Here is an 8326-nt window from a genome sequence, read left to right as displayed (position 1 = left end):
AATGCTGTCCACGGGTATGGCTTAAAGACAGAGGTGAACTCCACATCCCCTCTCTCCCCATGCTGGACCACGTCTGACTTCCTTTAGAAAACAGCTGTCTGATTGTTCGGAAGCCTCCAGCCTGCCTTCCAAGAGAATGCGGCTCCTTTGCTCAGAATGAGTCACCACATCTATTTGCAACCCGCCTAATTGGTGTGTATGCTGGCATTGGCCCCCCGCAGTCAGCTGGGGCGGCACAGCTTGAATATATGATTCACTGTATCCTCTAGTTAAGTCTCTGGCCTGTTTGTGTTTGCTACAGGCTCGCTCCAGGTCGCCACACATTTTTTCCTCCTCGGTCATCATCAAAACCACGAGCAGCCATGTAGCTCCTCACACTTAACCACATCCAGCTCTTTCCAGGCGTGTCCCTCCCTGGCAGGTATCTTTCTCCCCCCCCCCCCCACCCCAGCCATTCCCACCGCTATTTCCTCCAAGCTCAGCCTTTGTTAACTGGGGACGATTTGGTTCCCCCAGGGGATGTTTGGCAATGTCTCAAGATATTTTTGAATTGCCCTAACCTGGGGGAAGGTCCTACTGGGATGTAGTGGGTGGGGGCCAGGGATGCTGCTGATGCCAGGCCGCCACAACAAAGCATTAGGCAGCCCCAACTGTCACTCTTGCTGCGGCTGGGAGACCCTCCACTCTCCCTGGTCCCCATTCTTCAAGTCTCAGTTCAAATCTCGCCTCCTCTGGAAACTTCCCTGCCCTGTACTTCTCACTCCAGGAGCCCGGTGAACTCTCCCTACTCTTTTTTCCTTTTAGTCCTCTATATGTGTTCTTTCTTCCGCGCGAGCGTTTCCATGCTGTAGCAAACTGCCGTTGTGTTTATGTCCTTGTCCTCAGCTGACCGGTAGCTCCTGCTGAGCTGGGGACAGGGTCCACCTCATCCCTCTATGGCCAGCGCTCACACTAGGGCCTCACTTCATAGAAATTTTTTTTTTAATGTTGGAATCATTGAATGAAAAAGGAACAATCTTGTTTTAAGCTTTATGCCTTTGCTTTTCCGCTAATTATTTGGCAGCATTAGAGACATCTTGCTGATCCTCTCGAGAATGTTTAGATACAGAGTAAGTGGTTTTCGTCTTCTTACATTTCATTATGTCTGTGTCCTAGAGCTCTCAGAGTGATGGCATCTTTGATGATAAACGTTGGATGGTGATAATAGTACATTTGAAGCTAACAGCGAGCCCATCTTTCACTGCTAATGATCTACGGCATTGGAATTATTTTCTGCTTAAGACGAAAGTCACTGACGTCGGATTGCCTGTGTTCAAACCTGGGATTTGCCACCTATCACCTGTGTGACCTTGAGTAAATTACTGAAACTCTCTGTGCCTCAATTTTCTGTCTGAAAAATGGGGGTGAGCATAGTACAGAGTTCATAGATTTTTTTACAATGATTAACTGAGTCAATACTTGCAAAATACTTAGGAGAGTACCTGGCACCCAGTAAGTGCTATGGAAGTGTTTGTTAACGAGGCTGAAAGGACAACCTGGGGTCAACCCCCCATTGCTTGTCATGAATGCATCAAGCCAGGTAAACACAGCTCATTCTAGCATGTTATTCTATCGCATGCCTGATAAGAAAGGAATGGAACCATGTTGAAAGATAAGAGTACTCACAATTTGCCCGCTCTGTGTCCTAATCAGACCAAAATAACTCTCCAGAACTCATCGAACTTTTTGCAGGCAGGTGATGGAGTGTCGTATAATCCGGGCACAATATGAAAACCACTGATCATCTATGGTTGCCACTGCTGCTGCATTCTAATTTTTCTGCTTCAAACAGTGGCATTTTAATCATTCTGCCCATGGCAACTAATGTCCTTTAAATTAGCATTAAACATTCATTCTTTTGGTTTATCCTTCCTGAATCAAGCTAATTAGCTATCAGCTGAGAGCCCTTTAAATTATAACCTTAGTATGTTACATTTTCTAATTTATAATGCCTCATCGAGGCAAATTGAAAATCCAAAAAGGAGTAAATTAATTAATGCTAATTAAAGAGTACAGCACAGAACGGATGCCAGGTCAATCTTTGGAGCGAGCTTGGAAAACCATTGTCAGGACTAAGTTGACCCTTTACAGCATGTCGCTTTGGACAAAGGACTTGGCCATGGTAGCTTTGTAAAAAGGGGGAAAAGAAAGCTAGAGATAAGAGTATAAGCAAAAGAGAAGCAGCACTAAACAAGATAGCATATACTCTGGGGACTTGAAGTTTTATTTTTTATTTAAATTTATTTAGAAATAGACACATGCAGCTATTATATTGGATATGTCGGGTCTAGCAGGTAAGACATCCTGCATGCTGCTTGTTTTTATTACTTGAAGATTTCCAAAAGTTGTTAGTCAATGTTTTTCTCATGCCATATCATTATAGTTCTCTCTCTGTCTCTGTCTCTCTCTCTTTCTGTTTCTCTCTTGCTGGCTTGCTCACATACCCTACTCTGTTTTCTATTCCGTGTAATATTCATCAACTTAAACTGATTTTCCTCAGGGCTGTGGTGATCAACTTGGAGAGATGAAACAAATCAGAATTTCTGGAGTGAGGAAGAGAAAACAGACACATAATAAATATGATAATTTTTAATAAGAAAATGAAAAAATACATCTAAATTGTATGAAAGTAAAATGGAGGGGGAGTTTGGGGTACATAAATGGTTCTCAACAGAAATGTGTACTTGGTTCCTAAGGGGCAATATCAGAATCTAGGAAGGGGTAGGAGAGAGGCTATAGCACTTTTCTGTTGAACTAATTGGTGCATAGGTTTATGAACTTTAAGAAATACTACCTTTACTGAAGAACAGTTAAAACATATTTGTACTAAAGTGCTGAAAGTTCTTTTTACCATACAAGCCAGCATGCAGGTCACCATTATCTTAACAGACATTGGAAATTCACTGAGTGTCCCAGGGACAAACAGCTGAGTGGTTTGGGGTTCTCCACAGAATTGTTGACACAATTACTAGTTGTGTATATTGGACCGTATAATTTGGATTTTACCTTAATATTCTTAAATGAAAACAAAAGCATTAGGAATATAGTTGTGAAAAATTTTATTCGTAGCTTAACAAACCACTGAATAAACAAAATACATTCAATGTACAATAATGGTAGGATTCATTATTTAGGACAAGTAATTCGGGTTTTTTTTTTTTAATTCGAATTTATAATTCAATAGGAGTATTTTATAAGTAAGGACTCATTTCATGAGTTTTGGCACATTTACTTCTTTTTTCAAGTTATTTTATGTTCATCAAAGATTCAGTCATTTTCTTTGTTGAACCATTAAATTATGTTTCCTTATTCATCCCATCTTTTTGTGCTTGACTTGAACAATACCAATATTGCCACCTATAGGTCAAAAAGATTTTTTGGTTTGTTTCTCAAGAGCACAATGTGGAAGAACTAAAAACCCTTGGAGAATGGATCATTCTGGATACTTGAGTTTGACAGCTTCTTAGGGATGCATGCTTTTACCCACCTTTTTCCTTTTCTTTTTCTTGTAATTTTGGATGGAAGAGTTTTTCAAAGATACTATAGAAGTCCCTGACTTCTCAGCTACTGCACCAACAATAATTAACAATTTTTGATGACTAAGAAGGATCATCATCAGTATGAATTATTGAGCTAGCTTCTTTGGCCCTAGGCAACATCATTCCAGACTTGCGTCCTCTAAGTATTTCACTCATTAGACTCTTCAGTCACTTGTCCGAACTGTCCATTCACTTTTCATGGTATATATTCCTCTTTGGCAAGTTTTACTCTCTTTTATATGTTACTTTCAGTTTCTGTAATTAGAAACCAAACGACTACCCTAGTTAGAGTTGTTTGCAAAATAAAAGTAATTTGGAAGTAAGTTTGTGACTAACGAATCCATAAATGTTATTTTAGGGTTTTTTGTGACTCAGATGAATTTTTGTAATCTGCTTCCTGTTGTACAGCTGTATTTCTAACAGATAAGAATTACTGAATAGAGTTCTAGAGAGGTGACTCATTAATGACTTATTATTTCTAAGATTTCTTCTACTATTTAACTTTACTTTTATATGTGATATATTTTTCACAGTTCATATGAAGTTTTCATATGTGATAATTCTTCACAGTTGAAATAAAGTGTCAACCTTTATTTTCTCCAGATTAGCAGAATGTAATATTCCGAGCAAGAGTTAATGAACTTTAATCAAATAGGTAGCATACAGAACATTATTTACTAACTTTTTTAACGCATTGCATTCGTACTTAAGTCATACCTTGATATCTGGTAGGCTTTTAAAAACAAAATCACTCCCAAGCTGTTAACTTAGATGTATCATATTCAGGTGGTTTGTGTAAAGCCTTGGACAATACTTCAGTGCTTCAGAAAAATCTGAAGTACACCTTATAGTCTATCTTCCACTCCAGACTTCAACATCCATCATTAACATTCTAGTTTATAACTTTTCTGGGAGTGTGGGGGAGGGGGGGAAGAGCTCCAGGTAGGCATCCATTATCCTTATTTGGAAAAGTTGTTTATTATCCCTCTCTAATCAAATAATTATTTTTTTATAATTTTTAAATGAGTATCAGATAAGCCATTCATAAATAAAGAGAAATTAGATAAATTGGGGAAGGACTCAAAGTACACCATCTAGTTTATCTTGAAAAGGCCACTGGACAGTGTTTCTCCCACAGTTTAATGAATTTGAAAAATACCTCATATTAACCCCTTCTTAGATATTCATAATCCATTTTACAGTATTAAATACTAACTATCTGCAAATAAAGAAATATATGCCATTTTGACCCAAATTTCCCAAATTTATTGAACCTTGGAATCCTTTCCTCTCAAAATACTTTTAATGTCCTAATGAACCACTATACCTGGGCACACATTCTGGTGGCCTCTGGGATGCTCACAGATATTTGCTTCTTCTCCCCTTCTTCCAAGCCATGATAGATCTGCACTTCTTTACATCATTGAAAGTTTAACGTCATCAAATCACCTGCGATTGTCCAGATAAATGTAGCTGTCATCACCTGTGTCCCTCCTGGGCGGAGCTTTAAGGGCCACTGTGCAATTTGCCACATTCCTCTTTTCTTTGCAAGAAGAAACTAAAAATATGTGTCAAGGTGGAGCCTGACTTAGCCTGGGTCAGGGAATGCTACATGTAAGAGGTGAAAAGCAAGCAAGAAATAACTCTTTGTTGGGTTTTCAGACTCTGAGATCTGAGGGTTATTGGTTACTGTGGCATAACTTAGTCCATGCTGAATGATACACTGAATTATGCAACAAAAAACTTAAAAGTATCAGTTTATAAGATTCTTAAGATGAATCAAAGCTCCAGAAACCAACTTTAATGGGTTCTGTAGCAGCTTTGCCTTCTTTAAAAATCTTAGACATCTCAATGAAGGAAACGTGGATACACTGAGAATGTGCACTTGGTACAATTATGATCAAGCCAGAGGACCTTAGTTCATGGTTGCACTGAAAACTCTGAAACTCTTGCAGGCACACAAATATGGCAGACTTAGTAATTATCTACTGTCTTAGCTCACCTGCTCAGTAACATTTCTTTCTGTACACTGACCTCACCTCAGCATTTCAGATTTTTCTTGCTACTCTCATAGGATGAAAAGTTTCTACAATCTCAAGTCAGTTTATGAACATGATAAATTTAAGGTTGTTACTGTTTTTCCTGAAGGTAGTTCTCCCCATTTGCTTTCTGGACCTTAACGAAAAGACTAAATTAAAAAAAAAATTTGCTCCTGTCCCAAATTGGAGTTAGATTTCTCTGTTGAGTAAACTAGAAGTAAATGGACTTCTTCAGTTATAGGCAGAAAAAGGAACAATTGATGTTATGGATGAGGATATAAAACAGTTGCTCTTTCTTGCCAAGAACTAGGTTTCTGACTAAAGAAAACTTCACATCAGTTTATACTTATGTTTGGCATTGACTTTTTCTAAAACCATAATAAGAGAAACCTCAATGTGAAATAATCTCTCAGTTATCAGAACTATATTTCTATGGATTTTCCAAGCCACCCTACTCCTTAGTCCCTGTATTGTTTTTCTCCCTCTCAGGACCCCGGAAAAGCTGAACCAATGAAATAGCTTTGAACAAACTAAAAAGAATAAAAGCTTATTTTCTGCTAGGGTAATAAAGTGTTCCCTTGATTTTGTCAGCTCTTCTGTAGAAACATTAATTCTTCAATCTACTAGAATCTGCTCATTCCTTCATTTAACAATCATTGAGTACTGAACGTCCACTATGGGATAGTTATTGGGCATAAAAAGACACAAATTTCACAAATTTGTTAAAACTTGGAATCCTTTCCTCTCAAAATGCTTTTTATTGTCCTATTGAACCACTATATCTGGGCACACATTCTGGTGGCCCCACATCTTTTCTGCTTTTGAAACATCAGAATCTTGAATTTCATTTCTTATATAGTAGTCACTAACCATGTGTCACTATTTAAATTAAATCAATTTGAAAAAAAGACTAGTTATTCAGTCACTCAACCTATCTGAAGTCTTCAGTAGACACGTGTAGCTACTGGCTACCATCTTGAACATTGCATCTGTAACAGTTTTATCATCACGCAAAGTTCTTTCGAACAATGCAGACACAGAACACTAACAACAACACAGAAAGTTTTATTAGGTAGTATAGGCTCTAAATAATAAAGCTGACACATTTGTAAGGAATAATATTGTGATGACAGTCTTCAGTTAGGAGTACATAATGTCAGTGGTATATCATTTTGCTTGGGGAAATTAGAGGAATGCAAATGATGAAGTAGAAGATGACCAGAAGGACAAAAGAGGGTTATTCTAGACAGAAATGTCAACAACTGACAAGGCTCACGTGTTTGACATAATGAAAATCTTGAAACTAAGAGGAAACTTAGTATGTCTAGAATAGAGCATGGATACAAGGGAGTGGTATGAGATGAGGCTGTAAGCTTAATCAGGGGTCAGATTTTGGAAATTTTTGTGTGCATATTAAAAGTTATCAACATGAATCTTGAGGAAAGCTAAAAACATTTTAAGTAGAGGTGTAACATGATCATATACTTTTTAGAAATATAATTCAACATCTGCTAAAGATGTAGTAAACAGAGACAAAACTTCTGATTCAAGTATGTGGGAATGATAGAAAAGAGAAGACAAACAAAACCAAGTGGAAATGTTGGATTTTAAAAGCATATGCATAGGGGCGCCTGGGTGGCTCAGATGGTTAAATGTCTGCCTTCAGCTAGGGTCATGATCCTGGGGTCCTGGGATCGAGTCCCATATCGGGCTCCCTGCTCAGTGGGGAGCCTGCCTCTCCCTCTGCCTCTGCCTCTCTCTCTATCTGTCTCTCATGAATAAATAAATAAAATATATTTTTAAAAAAGCATATGCACAATTTTGTGGATTAAAATAGAAAAAAAATAGGAAAAAAATTGTAGAGCATGGCTAAAGCCATTGGTCTGTGAGGCTTCATATTTAAAAGTGCTCTAAGTCAGATGAGGACCAGATCTAGACTTACTACTTGAAGCCAAGACCAGTAAAAAAGTTAAGCCATTTCTTCCATTCATAAGTAGATTTGAAATATCCCTAATATCATGTAAGAAATAAACAGCCAGAACAAATGGAGAAATACTTTCAACTGTCTGGAGGAAAATAACTATTAGCCTAGAATTATAAGCCCAATTATACTGTTATTTAAAAATCAAGACAATATGACTCAGCAATTGATCACTCAGCTCATGGGCAGATGAAGAACACAGCTAGCTGTGAGAATTAATGTGAATTACAGGACACACTGATCATCAACACTTCAAACACACTTGTAGCCCTAAGTATTTTTTAGAGCTATGCCAAAACAAAACAAACAAACAAAATCAAGGAAAATAAAGATATTTTTAGGTATTAAAATAAATCAAGACATTTCACCACCCACAGTCCCTTGTTAAAAAGTTAATTAAGGGATGTACTTAAGCAAAATAAAGGTTGAACCCAGAGGGAAATCGTGATATACAAGAAAGAATGCTGTCCACACAAATTTAAAAATAGGTTAGTAAGCTTAATTAACTACTAACTGGGAAAAAATAAACTGTAAGAAAGCTGTAAAATCTATTTAATTAGCTGTAAAAATATCCAATATTTCATGTTAAAAAATAACATTAAGAACTTCTAATTTGTAGTCCAGCACATAAGGAGCTTGGAAGTCATCACACCACCTAACAACAAATAAAAAACTGAACAAACTGAAAATCAGCAACTCTTCTTAGATCCACCAAAAAATTGAAGTCA

General features: G+C 37.5%; 1 pseudogene; it reads left to right on the top strand.

The window, feature by feature from the left end:
* The first annotated feature begins 7752 nt into the window (after positions 1-7752).
* Positions 7753-7905, top strand: LOC148164883 (5.8S ribosomal RNA; annotated as a pseudogene).
* Positions 7906-8326: the final 421 nt, after the last annotated feature.

The sequence above is a fragment of the Eumetopias jubatus genome, unplaced genomic scaffold, assembly GCF_037043125.1.
Source record: "Eumetopias jubatus isolate StellerSeaLion01/CBP00866 unplaced genomic scaffold, mEumJub1_p1.0 scaffold_2, whole genome shotgun sequence".
Lineage (NCBI taxonomy): Eukaryota > Metazoa > Chordata > Mammalia > Carnivora > Otariidae > Eumetopias > Eumetopias jubatus.
The sequence above is the reverse complement of the archived record's forward strand: the minus strand, read 5'-3'. Positions and strand labels throughout refer to the sequence as shown.